The following is a 13,957-nucleotide window of genomic DNA, read 5'->3' on the forward strand; positions in this document are numbered from 1 at the left end:
AGCAGAAACTATCATTGCCAGGTTTCTGCTTGCAGAGTGGAGAAGTGTGCACATCAGTTAAGTCCGTTTGCCAAAGGCATCTGCAAACACGAGCCCAAAAGTCAGTAACAATTCATCTGCCACCCAGGCAGCTGGACGTAACTCAAGAGGGTTTTTAGTGAGCTTATTGTAGTTCATAGTTGCAGACTCTTGTATAACATGTGTTTCACTGTTTCTTCCATCTTAGGATGTGAATTGTGTGAGTGCAATCTTTGAAGGAACAGAAGAGCTCAAGACTAATCCAGCTCTGGAAAAATACAGTGCTTTTTTCCAAAAATTCAGAAGGCTGAAGCAATCACTAACACCAAGCCTGGCACAAGAGGTAGGAACTGATTTCTTGTCTAACACAGATCATGCAGGAGCGATGTAATAAAATGTCATCCATAATTCATAACTAAACCCCTGCGTCCACAAGAGAGAATAATTTGTGTACTCACTTGTGTGGAGTACACGGAAGAAGAAAACCTGGCATTATTTCATGTTTCTACCCCTCCCTTTTTCTAGTATTCAGTTTGACCCACATCTAAAATGAGGATTTGTATGCATAATCAGCATATATAAGGTTTAAGGAAAATCAGATCATTTATAAAAGGATTTCAAAATGAAAAAGCTCTACATAAGGGTTAAATACTAAGTAATTTCATTTTCTCGATTAACTTTTCAGGGGCAATGTGATACAGAAAGAAAGAGTGCAACAATATTCATAGAAAAGCTGATGACATTCATCCGAAAAGCATCAAAAAACCAAAGAGCGTAGAGTTATAAGTTTCTAGAATTGCTGTAAATTTCAATAAGCAGTAAAATGTGTATTTGTTTTAAAAGTCCTTTTCCTTTGTGTTAAGATCTGGCAGGGCACACTTTCAGTTTTATTGGTATGGTACCGGCTCGTGTTTGGCATGTTATCTCTGAAAGTACCGATGGCAGAATGTCATTTGTGTTTCTAGATGAAAATTGAAATGCTCGATAAAGCAAATTGTGCAGGGGATTGTGGAAGGACCTGACTGGCGGAAAACTTTGGGGTTTCTCATAGAAGGCCCCGTGGTTTTGCTGGCAGCCAGGGCCACGCAGCCACTCACTCAGTCTTCCCCCGGCCCTGGTAGGATGGGGAGGACAATTGTAGGAAAAAAGGTAAAACTCATGGGTTGGGACATAAACAGTTTAACAGGACAGTAAAGGGAAGATCTAAATAATAAAAATAGCGTACAAAGTGAAGGATACATTATGCAATCTCTCACCACGCAGAAACCGATGCCCAGCCCGCTCCCAAGCAATGAGTCCCTCTCCCAGCCAGTTCCCCCAGTTTATATACTTAGCATGACGTCCTATGTATGGAATATCCCTTTGGCTAGTTTGGGTTGGCTGTCCTGGCTGTGTCCCCTCGCAGCTTCCAGACAAATCTAACTCTATGCCAGCCCAACTCAGAACAAAAGGTCAAATTAACTTCTGCCAAGTCAAAGCCAGAATGAATAGAGAAGGATGTGAGCAAAAGCAGCTGGTTCCCAGCACACACCTCATTAACCAGTGCTGAGCCCCAGGGCTTTCGCACGCTGTGCCATAAACACTGATACATTGAGATGTGATATGAATATATTTCCTTTGCTTTTCTTTAAGGCCAGGGCGGACCAGGGCTGGGGGGACAGCATGCATTTGTCATTACGGGTTGGATATCTAGAAATTTCAGGTTTAAGGTCGAATTTCTGGTGGAAAGTTTTGCTGGTGTTGCATGACCTCAGCGGAACGGGTGTTATTATCAATGACACACCTGGAAGAGCAGGAGCCTGTGTATAGACCATTAAACCAGTAGACAGCTGGTGCTGCTGAAACAGGTGATTTAGCTCAGGGAACTGGTTTGGCTATACTGGGAAAAAACATTGTAATATCCATCTACAGTAAAGAGGATTAATCAATATAAGAACAAAACTTTTCTAGTACAGAGCTGGCTTTGCCATTGCTTTGAAGCCAGATGAGAGGGAACTGCAAAATTCACATCACACAATATTCCACCTCTTAAACTCTGCCTAAGCTTTGATATATACATATTTCCATGTACATATATCACTTATGAGCAAGGCATACAGAACACTGCACTCAGGTATACAGGATCACCTGGACTTAGTGTGCTTATCATTCTGCCCAAAATCTTTCACGAGTACTAAGAAATATGTCCTGAGATGTTCCTCTACCTGCACCTTGTTAGATCTGTGTAAATTTGGCACCTGAACATTTGTAAGGATCCGGGCATGTGCCACTTGGAGAATTAATGGTTTTTTCGAAAGATAATGGTGATTATAGGAGTGTTTAGATCAGTCTAAATTTATTTTTACGGTGTCAATTAAATTATATCACATTTTATAGATATGTATTTTGGATAAAATATTTATTCTGTATTTTTACTACTTTTAATAAAATGAATAAATGTCTGTGTCTGCCTTTTTTTTGCCCTGCAAATTTATTTCCGGCTATTCCCACACTTGAGCAAATCCAGTTATTGTAAAATCTCCGATGGCCAAGGGCGTAGACCCTGGAGGCGAGCAAGCAAGTGTGTTGCTAGAAGCCACTTCTAACCATGCACAAATTAAAGACCAGAGGGACCATTAGGGTGCACACGGCTGGGACGAAGCTGTGCGCTCCCTTTGGTTTTGCTGTAACGGAGCTGCTGAGGAGCCCCTGCCGGAGCACAGACATAGGTGGCTGGTCACAGAAGAGCTTACCGGGTTCTCTCCCTCCTTTTCAACAATTAAAATAGAAAGGGAGAGAATCCAAGTGACAGTCTAACTGCAAAACCTGCTCCAGGCGCTGGCAATGCCTGAGGCTCCAAGCTGAACGGTTGTTCAGTGTTTGTTCTGCCAGCACCTGGACAAGCATCCCACATACTGGTTGTCAGACCCAGCCTGAGTAACTCCAAAGTGGGGACAAACATACCGCAAACAGAGGGGAAAAAGCTAGTGAGGCTCCTAATGTGAAATAAATACCTTTAAATTAGACACTTAAAATAAATAAGCGAGCATCTCCTCAGACCCGCAACAGAAATTACAGCCCTTGCCATTCACGAACAAGATTTGCAAAAAAAGTGTCTTTGGTGGAAAATATTTTCCACCTGCTCAAACCAGAGTCCCAATCTGCGTAACCGCGGTGACAGCTCTGCCTGCTCCAAGCCTGGAAATAGGACGTTGTCATGAAGAACATGGCACAAAGCAGGAACGCTGGATGCTGGCTGTGGGTTCCTCCTGCGCTAATTGTGCATCATCCAGAGCAAGGGCTTTCCCAGCCCAACAGAGGGTTTCAGGTACCCAGCTGCAGTCAGCACTCCGAGCACGCATGGAACATTAATACCCATTAGAAATTATTATTAAAAAGAACCAACCAAATGAAAATCCACCGAAGCACAAACAAACAAACTAACCCACCACAAAACCCAAACAAACCAAAACCCCAAACCAAAACTGAAGCAACAACGACAAAACCAAACAGGCACAAAGCGCACACACAAAACCCCAACCAAGCCAAACCACAGCAGAGATTTTCCAGCATTTCAGTCTGAAGTGGGACAGAATCCAGGTGACCCTGAGGGTGCCATTTGGAGACAGCTTCAGCCTTCTGAAGGTGCTTTCCAGATCTGAATGCTCTCCCTGCCTTGCTGTACACTTTATCTGAATTTCTTTCACATTTTTGTGAGGTATTTTGAGAGATAAGCACTTGCATCATGACTTCAAAATCTACGTTGTTAAACAGCTTCCTGAGCGCCTGTGAAAACCTGGGCACCAGCAGATGAAATGTTTCTGATACTTGCATTAGGAGTATCAGCTCCTAGAAAGCACCGTAGGTGGGAGAATTTTAAACGGCACACATGCAGAGCTCTAGAGAAATGTTTGAGCTGCCTTGGCGATGGGTTTGCTTTAGTGTCTTGGATGATGCTTGCATTTTTTCTATAAATACCCCAGCATAAATAAATTCTTTAAAAAAGTTTTAAACATAGGAGAAAGGAATGAGAAGCAAACTGAGAAGAGATTTTTGGTGAGAAAGAGAGGTGGGTTCCTCTGATGTCCTTCTCATCACAGAATAAGCTGCTTACAAAACTTACCAGTTTTGACATCATCAATAAAGCAGCAAAGCACCTGAGCAAGGTACCTGTAGTCACAGTGTTTCCAAGTGCTTCATTTCGTTTGTTCTGAGTTTCCTAATTCTGACATGTCCCAATACAACAGAGTTACTGCTGCTTGTTCGGGTACATCCCTGGAGATGGCGAGTGAGTGTCCTGGGATACCAGAGCAAGCACACAGCAGTAAACCACACTCTTCTTACATCAGTGTCTTACATCAACATCTTCCCAACATTTTCAAGTGTTATCATCCAGCTTTTATGAAAGGAAAATAACTTTTCACAGTGAAGCTCCATAAAATGGGGGGAACAGGCACAGTTGCTGGTGAAAAAAATTATTAACCAGCAAAATTAGTATTTATAAGTTATTTTACAGAATCCCGGAATCCCAGAATGTGAGGGGTTGGAAGGGACCTGGCAAGCTCATCCAGTGCAATCCCCCCATGGAGCAGGAACACCCAGATGAGGTTACACAGGAAGGTGTCCAGGCAGGTTGGAATGTGTGCACAGAAGGAGACTCCACAACCTCCCTGGGCAGCCTGGGCCAGGCTCTGCCACCCTCACCCCCAACAAGTTTCTTCTCATCTTTCAGTGGAACCTCCTGTGTTCCAGTTTGCACCCATTGCCCCTTGTCCTGTCACTGGTTGTCACCGAGAAGAGCCTGGCTCCATCCTCCTGACACTCACCCTTTATACATCTGTAAACATTAATGAGGTCACCCCTCAGTCTCCTCTTCTCCAGCTCCAGAGCCCCAGCTCCCTCAGCCTTTCCTCACACGGGAGATGCTCCACTCCCTTAATCATCATATTTGTGCAGACATTGATCTATAAGACTTTTTCCTCTGCCTGCCTGCGATCTATAAATGCTAAACCACAGCAGGCGGAGCAGCCTGTGGCACAGGAGCAGGGGAAAGGCGCCCGCTGCCCGCGTCCTGCCTGCCCGCTGCCCGCACCGGCAGCTGACGGCAGGTGGCAACAGGAGACCAAAAATGCAAAATGCACCGGCGGAGCAACAAACCCACCGGGAGCTCCAAGCAAGAGCTGGCGAAGCTTTCGAATGCGTCAGCTCCATCTCCAGCCTCTGTGACCAAGCGTTATCATCGGGACGGGCTGAGCTGGTCCTTGCTGGGATGCGCAGGCACATCCTGAGCGCTCAGCTCAGCAGTTTTGATTGCTAAAACTAAGAAGAAAAGGTAAAGGAGGAAAAAAATATTCCTTCCTTTGCCTACCTACATTTTGATTCTGTAGAAGAATGACACCATGGTGCTCTTCAATGCAACAGCCCCATTCACAGTGATGCTGATTTCTGACCTGAGCCAAAGTCCCCCTTGTGTTCATATCCTGACAGCAATCCCTGCCTCCCCAGCCCACCCCACCAGCTCAGCCCTATGAACCGCTGGCCTCAGGTGTAACCAGAGCAGGAAGGACATGTCAGCCAAAAATCTGAAGTCATTGGCTAGAAAGCAGGTAGGCGTTAGTGTAAGTATAATGCCTCGGTACAATCATGGCATAAATGTTCGATTTACACACACAAGCACTTACTGTAAAGATCCTGTATCAGGTTTCACTGGGTTGGGTGTGTGGCTTTCAGAAGGGCTGGAGAGGAAAGGCCTGACCAGCCCCAGGTGTCCCCAGCTATGGAAAATACCACGTGAATGGCAACAAGAAATGAGTGTGCAAAGAACTGAACAGGCTGTGATAAAACTACCTGCGACAAAGAAAACACACCGCCCTCCGTCACTTAGATGAGTCCAGCAGGACAAGCTCAGTATCACCAAAAAAACCAGAACTTTTTGGCTTCAAAGCAGCCGGTAGCTCTACCTGGGAAGCCTCCCAGCCATTCTGACCCCAAAACGCCCCCTCAGCTACGTGCCTCCCAGCCCACCTGGTCCTTGTACAGACATAAACGGTTCCAGCTGTATTTAAATCTTAACTTTGCCTTCATATAGGAAGTTCAAAATAATCATAGCCAGGAAAAATCAGCATATCCTTAATGTAAACCAACATTCTTCCAATTTAATTAACCTTTTAATACTTTCATTTTATACTTAATTGACCCTGGTAAGCATATTATACATTTCCAGAGAGCAGTTCTATATATCTTATTATCACCATCATAATTTCTGCTGCAAATAGCAAAGTTGCCTATTAAATAGTGATTTCAGAAGCCCTGCGTGGCTTGAGAGGGCTCAGCTGACTACAAGTTCTTCCAGCAGGGACCTGGGCTCACTAAATACAGCTTGTTCTGAACAGGCAGCGTCTATATCAGACAGACTCAGTCTATAAAGCTTTTTAACAACATCTTTAAGGAACTTGCAAGACCGCCCTGCCCAGCGCTGCTCTGGCTGGAAAGCTCCTAATGGAGAAAGAACTGCAAACACTCCACTTTTTCTTAGCGCATCTCCCAGCTCTGCTTCGACCTCTTGTGTCATCTCCTTGAAATACAGACATTTATGAAACAAATCAGAGACGCGAAGTAAAGAACCAACGTGCTGCAGAGCAGAGGGCTGTGGTCATTAATCAGTTAATTAGCCCGTGACGCTGTGGGGCTCAGCCCCGCTCAAAACTAAACGGGTGCTCGGGGTTTTTTGTTGTCGGTTGCTTGGTTTTGGGGGTTGTTTTGTGTGTAGCGGATAGAGATGGTACCGGTGCCCCCCCGGGTGTCAACGCATCAGCATCCAGGTGCCCCGGGGGGTTTTCCCACCTCGGGCGGATTTTCCCGGCGGGGCTGCTGAAAGTCCCGGCGCATTCCTGCCCCTGAGTCACGGCCGGACCCGGGTTTGGGCCGGGCTTCCCCCGGCCCCCCGGGGTGACCTCTCCCCCGGGCCCGCCGTCCCCGCCGTGTGGCGCCCCCCCGTGGCCGCGCACGGCACCGCCGATTCCGGGAAGCGGTTCCCGCCGCCCGGGCTGCGGGAAACCGAAACTCGGCCACCGGGGAACAGGGAACGGGGCCGGGGTGGGGGAGGAAGGGGGAACGGCCGGGCCTGCCCGGCGGTGCGGGGTCAGAGCTGATCGGGCCGTCTGGGGAGGAATCTGGGAAAGCATGCAAGTAAGTAGTTAAAACGCAAACAGCAACACCGCCTAACAAACAACGGGAAAAGGAGGAGAAGATGCAAAATAAGGCGCAAAAAAGGGGGAAAGGAGGGGAGAAGGGTGAAAAAAAGGGAAAAAAGTAAAAGGGAGGGAGAAGGGCAGCTGGGGGGTGGAGGTGCTTCAGAAGGCCCTGGTGGGATGCCCAGGGATGCAGCCCCAGCTGCCGCCGGTCAGTCCTGCTCCCAGCCCCTCTCCTCACTGCGCTGCCCCAGCCCTGTTTCCAAGTCCTGCTGTCACTCGGGCAGGGACCTCATCTCCCAGCCAGCCCAAAGCATCAACTCAACCTGTGCTGTCACATCACTTTGCCTGCTTGCCGGCCCCCGCAACCAGCCAACTTCTCCATTCCTGCCCCATAAATCAGCAATTCTGCAATGGAACCCAGCATGGAGTAACGTGCTCCCTGCAGCAACAGGGGCACAGCAGCCATGCAACATGTCGGGTCCCACCGGGTCGCAAACACAGGCTGGATGTTATCGCCCACCAGCCCGAAAGGAGGGGAGGGTGGTTGTGTGTTGGGGGTGACTGCATAGCAGGGACAGCCATGCTGCTCTCCAAGGAAGGAGAGTCAGTGGCCAGGAGTCTCCATTGGATCATCAGAGGATGTTAAAAAATAGTGTTAATCAAAAACAACAGCTGTGTATCTTTCTGAAGGAATCACACTCGCCTGGCAGGAAAGGTGACATTTTGAACAGGGATCCGCATGGAACAGCTGTTCCTTGCAAGGTGTCCCCTGGGGGTCCCTCCTGGCTGGTGGGTGCTGCTCAGGGGTCCCCCTGTTCATTAGTGGGAAGAAGGATGCAAAGGGTCCTTTCCCCCACATCATCCCTTCAGCAGATGGTCATCTGAACTACAATAAGCTCCCCAACTGGACACATCACTTGGCTTCTCCTTTTTTTGACGGAGAGGGGGAAAGACCAGCACTTACAGCATCCCCTTTTAGAGCAGCCAAAAAGCAACGCCCAAAAGCGACAGCAGTGACCGGCCCGACCCCAGGCTGGCAGGAAGGGTCCTGCCTCAGTGTGGGAACCACGGCAGTGCTGCCAGCCGGGCTGAAATGACTCTTTTTAAAGCACCAAATTTGACACTTGCTTATGTAAATTGCTTTATTGTCAAATAAGGCACCTGTTCTCACCTGTGGCCTATATTTGGGCAGAGATGTTGGCATTCTCCACCAAGGTTAATTAATAGCCAAGAAATAGCTATTAATAAAGTGACTAAACCGCAGATGTTACATCATATCTGTTGCATGCAGCATATGGTTTTCACTATTTGCTGTGAGGTTCTCAACACCAATCCACCCCAGTCCCCTCCCAGCACCCAGACCAGGCCCAGCAGCACAACCCGAGCGTCAGCACAACCGGAGCTGCCCCAGCTCGGGCAGCAGCCAGGGTGTGAGCCCCTTCCCGGCATGTCCTGCCTCTGCTCCCCATCCCTGGGGTCCCAACAGCACCAACGTGACAAGCCCAACAGCGCTTCTCAGCATCTCCAAGAGCTTCCTTTTTGGCAGCCCCTTTGCACAAGGATGGGATGAAGCATTTCAAGCAAAGCAGGGCTTATTGGTGTTGTTCCCAAGGCACAGCACAGGTGACGCTGCCAGGGCAGCCCATGGCCACCGCTGGCCTGTCCTTCCACCAGCAGCAGGGACATTTGGCACCTTTTCTCATCAGTCCAGGAAAGAGAACTCTACCAGCTCAGAACCAGATAAGGCACAACCAGCCTTGCCCAGAACGTGCTGCTTGTCCTGCTGCCTGCACCTCCCTTTGGTTTAGCTCCTGCTCTTCAGATGGTCGGGGAGGCAAGCAGGTTCATTCCGACCCATTACCTTCAGACAAAAGCTTTAGGGCACACGCAAAAATTTTAAAAATTAAAAAATTCTTTAAGACATGGCTCACCTGTTTTTTGGAACTGATGTCAGCCCCAGCTACATTGCTGGGACTCCAGCAGAAGAAAATGAACATACTCCCCACGTGACTTCAAACGGATTATCTGACAAGATGCCAAAGCCCCGGGCCAGCGTGGCCCCATTGCTGCCCCAGGCTGGGCAGACAGAGCAGCCCAGGGGGGCTGCAGCCACTGCCCCCCTGCACCCACACACACACAGCAGGACAGGACTGAGTCTCTCCGACCTTTATCAGGGAGGCTCAGCTGCTGCAGGTCTGCACCCTTGTTAGGCAAACTCGTCACAGCTGCCAGGTGTCTGCAGCTCGCAGGACTTTCCTTGGCAAATAGTTCGTGAAAGGTCTATGTGCTTCTGCAAGGCTGAGAGAAAAGTAAGGAGTGGGGAAAGTCCAGGGAAACAAGTCAAATTCTTGGAATTTCCTTTTTTTCCCCCACCAATCCAAGCGCAGAATCTCATTTTGGTTTATTTTAAAAAGTCACCGTGCCATCAGTGGGGAGAACTACATTGATTTCAGGTCCTGAGATAGGTCCTTCCAATTCCGGGAAACCATCAGCGGCCCATCCCAAGATATATTTATTGCAGCCTGTGGATAGAGCTCTCGCTAGTATTACCTCATGCCATCTGGGCAGAGTTTCAACATTTCTGACATTATTCATTCTCCTGCATGTGCTCCAACCAAACTTCCTTTTTGTAACAGAGGCATTTATAAGAAATGGAAACAGCTTGCACCAAGGCCCGAGCTCTCACGGCTGCCGACTGAGAAGCAGCTATTTTTTTGCTGTTAGCCTTTGCAGTTTTTAAGGCTGATACTCCATCTCTGCTCCTCGAATTCTGTTCTGTATTAACCCCTTCCAGCCCAGAGAGCCCATAGGAGGGACACGGACCAGCATAATGCTGTGACCGTTGTCATTAGTGTGCAACGGTGGCATCCCTCAGGTGACAGCAACTGCTCCACACCCATTTTATATGCCCAAACTAGCTCCAAAAACAAAGAATTGTTTCCCATTTTGATGGGGAAGGGGGAGGAAGGCAATTGGGGAGAAAATGAGAAAGGATTTGCATTAGAGCAGGTTTCTCTTAAAACAGGTCGAAAGGAGGAACAAAGCTTGGCAGAGCGGGGTCTGGGAGGGCTGGTGGGTGCTGGGGGGCACTGAAAGGTCCCCATGCAGCAATGGAAGGAAGCAGCCAGGGCCGCGAGGAAGCAGATAAGACACTCTCTCTCGCCATGCTCCCCCTCTTCCCCTCCACAAACCCTGCTCCATCCTGCGGTTGTTCACTCCCCCCACCCAAATACTGCCCAGGCATGCAGACCTCCGACTCCTCTCCTTCCTGGGGCTCGCTGCCATCTGCCAGAGGCAGGTTTCTGTGGCAGCCCCTGTCCCCATCTTCTCATCTCCCCATCTCCCCCTTTTCCCATCTCCTCATCTCCCTGTCTTCCCATCTCTTCATCTCCTCATCTCCCTATCCCCCCATCACCAGAGCAGGGATTCTCCACTGCAGAGCTTCTCCATTGCTTGGATTCAGGGCTCCAGGGAGTGAAAGTCTTCAAAGCAAAGCCTGTGATCAATACTTGCCATAATGCTCAAGCTTTTTCCCAAGACACATCAGGGATTTAAAACCATAGCAGCGAAGATGGAACAAAGAACCTGGCTAGAACCAGCATGCCTGGTTCATAACCCTCCTCGTGGGCTATGCCAGCGGCCCGGCGGTTGATGCCATGCAGTTGGAGCTTTTTAGCATTATCTGAAATACTGTCTTCCTAACAGCATCTTATTTCAGGGCACTGCTGCCCAAGACAAAGCTGCTCATTACAAATAACAAATACCCCTTGCTGGAACATCAGCTGGAGATTTGATTTGGTCTTAAATAAGAATGTTATTAAATGTTTCCTCTGTTTTAGGAAAACAATCCCAGACTTGGGATCAACCTGGATCGGGTAAATGTGATAAAATATTTTAGTGGCCTGTTTCTCTGTGTCTCAGTTTACTGCTAAAAGAAGAGAATTAGCAATTCATGGGGGGAATATGGAAAAGGGGAAATATTAAAGGGTGTTCAGAGCCAAAAGGCCAAGCAGGTGTCCTGCTGTGATATGACAGGACTGCAGCTCCGCAGAGCATCAGAGCTGTTGGCATCCATGGGAATTATTGCTGGGTGATAAACTGGGTGGAGAAGAAGGGTTTTATGGCCAACCATTTATTGACTCCCGGTCACTATGAGCTGCATAGATTATTCCTTGTTCGTACTTTCATAGAAGCACATGTGAAATTTAAGTACATGTTCTTGCTATATTAAATAAGCTGCTGAAACGATAGTTAGTGCAGTGGTATAAATGGGAGGGAGGAGCTGGTTTTGTAAGGAGAGGGCTCTGTAACCATGGTGTGAGGGGAGCCTGACCCGCAGCGGCATCAGGAGGGACAGGTTGTTATTTCCTTGTTTCAGCTGATAACAAAGGGGCAAACAAACATACGGCATCCCAGCTCCATGGAAACCTGCTGTGCAGATATGGGACAGGACACAGGTATAAAAGTCAATTAAATTGTGCCAAGTAGGACCTGTCTGGGTTTAAGCCAGAGGAAAGAAGTGGAGATTTGGGGCTGGGACTGTTAACCTTTCTTTATGCATTTCTATTCTTGGGATATATATTTGGTGCCTGGTGCCAGTTCCTAGTGAAGACACAGACTAAAAATAACCAGTAAGGATTGTAACAGTACCGAAGTCATGTATCAAACATGTCACTGTCCAATATTCAGTCATTTCAAGTATTTAAGATACATTTGGTGTATGCACACATAGGCCTGTCAGACCAGGAAGCTCAACATTCATGTTTCTTAAAGCTGGCTGAGGGGGTAAAAACAAACCATGGGAGGCTGGAGCTGGAAAGGAACAACAGCATGATCCTTTTTGCCAATATTTGGGTTGTATCAGAGGTGTTGTGGCTCTTCATGCAGATGATTGGAACCTCAAATACCTTCTGCCATCTCTCTTTCAAGCTACTTCTATGTTACCTCTTATTCCTCTGGATTTCTGCACATCTTGTGCTGAGGAGTGGACCCATCCCCTCTCACAGGCTCTGAACATAATGTCCCATTGCTGCCCTGTCTTGTCTGTGTACCTCTTTCCTTTGATTATTTGTGTGGTTTACCTAACATGTTATATCTTTCTCTACACTGAAAGCTCACCGGTGAATGGTGCCTCACCCAGCACAAGGACCCAACCGGAGGATACAACCACAAGATCAAAGTGTCGAGCAGGAAAAAAACCCAACAAGTTTAGCGAAAGTGTGGCGCACCTACAGGGCTTTTCTGCACTTAAATCCAAATTTGGTCTTTTCTTTCATCTTGATGTTAAAAAGAAGAAAACTCACCAGTGCAGCCAGGCGGTGTGACAGTGTCATGCTATTTTTCTAGGCTGCCCATGCAACTTTCTACCTCTCTCCCAATATACCTTCCCACCGCATAACCCTTCAAACCTGCGCTGAAAGTATCGGAAAGGGAATAACCAAAAATGCTCTAATATTCTGCTGGATTGAAGGTACCTTGAAGACAGTGGATGCAAATCTCATCTCCTTGTCATCCAGATCCAATGGACTGCAGAGGAATCCTCATGATTTCAGTAGCCTGTTATCAAGCCATCATTTCTCTTCCACATGCTTCATCTGCCAGTGGTAGGAGAGATCAGAGTACCAGTGGTTGCACTTTTTGTCTCCTAACACCATTATTTCAGATCAGCCTACCCTGACACACGGCCCAGGCCAGAGGAAGATGGGAGACAAATCATCCCGAGGTTTTGCAAAATGCTCACGTTGCCCTGCCTCCCGCATTCTGCCATCCACACTGGGAACGGCTGACAGGCAGCGTGTCTCTTACTGCATTGCACAACCTCTGGAAAACGAGTGCTGAGAAATCAGAGCATCTGTATGTCTCAAACCCCTACAGCAAAGCAACCAAGACCAGATCTCAGCTGGGAGCTCCATGGGAAAAAGCACTGAAAACAGACGATGTTACAGCTCTAAGTAGGCTGGGGAATCCTGTTAGACTGTCGAGGCTTTCAAACCAACGGCACAAGTCCGGGCAGTGTCTAGTGGTGCTTCCCACCCAAACAGTGGTCTGCTGAGGCCACCTGTGTCACACACCTGTCCCCCACCTTAGGTGCACTGTGATGTGCACAGGAGTTGCTCTGGGGACTCCACTGACCTGTTTCTTTCAGCCGTGCATTTAATGAGCATTCAACACTGGAATGAAGAGCACATTTCCCCACATCTGCTTGCATCATTGGGAAGAATCGAGCTGACACTGGACAACTTGTTATGTACTAACCACTTCATGCCATGAAAGCATAAATGCAGAAGAGATGATGGAGCATCACTTACAATTTTTGCATTTTCCTTTTCTGTTGGAATAATTCTACCTATGATTGTTCCTATTACTCCAGGCCCTACCACATCCCTTCTGAAACTGCTAACACCAAATAAATAAAAGTACAGTTTTGGACGTCCCTGTCTGTTAGTCCTGTTGTCAACAGCAAGATTGTGCCCATTGGAGCTGGTCCCACAGCAGTGCCCGGGGAACTGGGCTGCTCAGAGACAGCACCAGGGTCGGTTCCCCGGCATTCTGCAGTGAGTTGGCCAGGAGCAGCCTGACTGCTGACCGAGCACCCACCCCACCCAAAACAGCCTCATCTACACCCTGCATTTCATTATTTGCCTTTCCTAATCTATGAGGATTGCTATGGGCTGCTGGAAAGTCAGGGGTTCTACACGTGTGGATTATTGTGCTGCCTCCGGCTGCCCGGGATGTGCGTGAACAGCAGCAGTGCAAGGGGAAGCATA

The 13,957-nt window shown here is 48.0% G+C and overlaps 2 long non-coding RNA genes across 2 annotated transcripts in view; one reads left to right on the top strand and one right to left on the bottom strand.

Moving 5' to 3' along the window:
• The window catches only part of LOC110366182 (uncharacterized), a 25,628-nt gene extending 15,956 nt beyond the window's left edge, over positions 1-9,672 (bottom strand). The window contains exon 1 of the long non-coding RNA XR_010466054.1: positions 9,122-9,672. This is a non-coding gene — a long non-coding RNA (uncharacterized LOC110366182). The remainder of the gene's footprint in view (positions 1-9,121) is intronic.
• LOC110366184 (uncharacterized) lies at positions 7,105-13,619 on the top strand. Its single transcript, XR_010466055.1, has 2 exons — positions 7,105-7,185; positions 12,304-13,619. It is a non-coding gene; the product is annotated as an uncharacterized LOC110366184 (long non-coding RNA).
• Positions 13,620-13,957: the final 338 nt, after the last annotated feature.

Source organism: Columba livia, chromosome 14 (assembly GCF_036013475.1).
Source record: "Columba livia isolate bColLiv1 breed racing homer chromosome 14, bColLiv1.pat.W.v2, whole genome shotgun sequence".
Lineage (NCBI taxonomy): Eukaryota > Metazoa > Chordata > Aves > Columbiformes > Columbidae > Columba > Columba livia.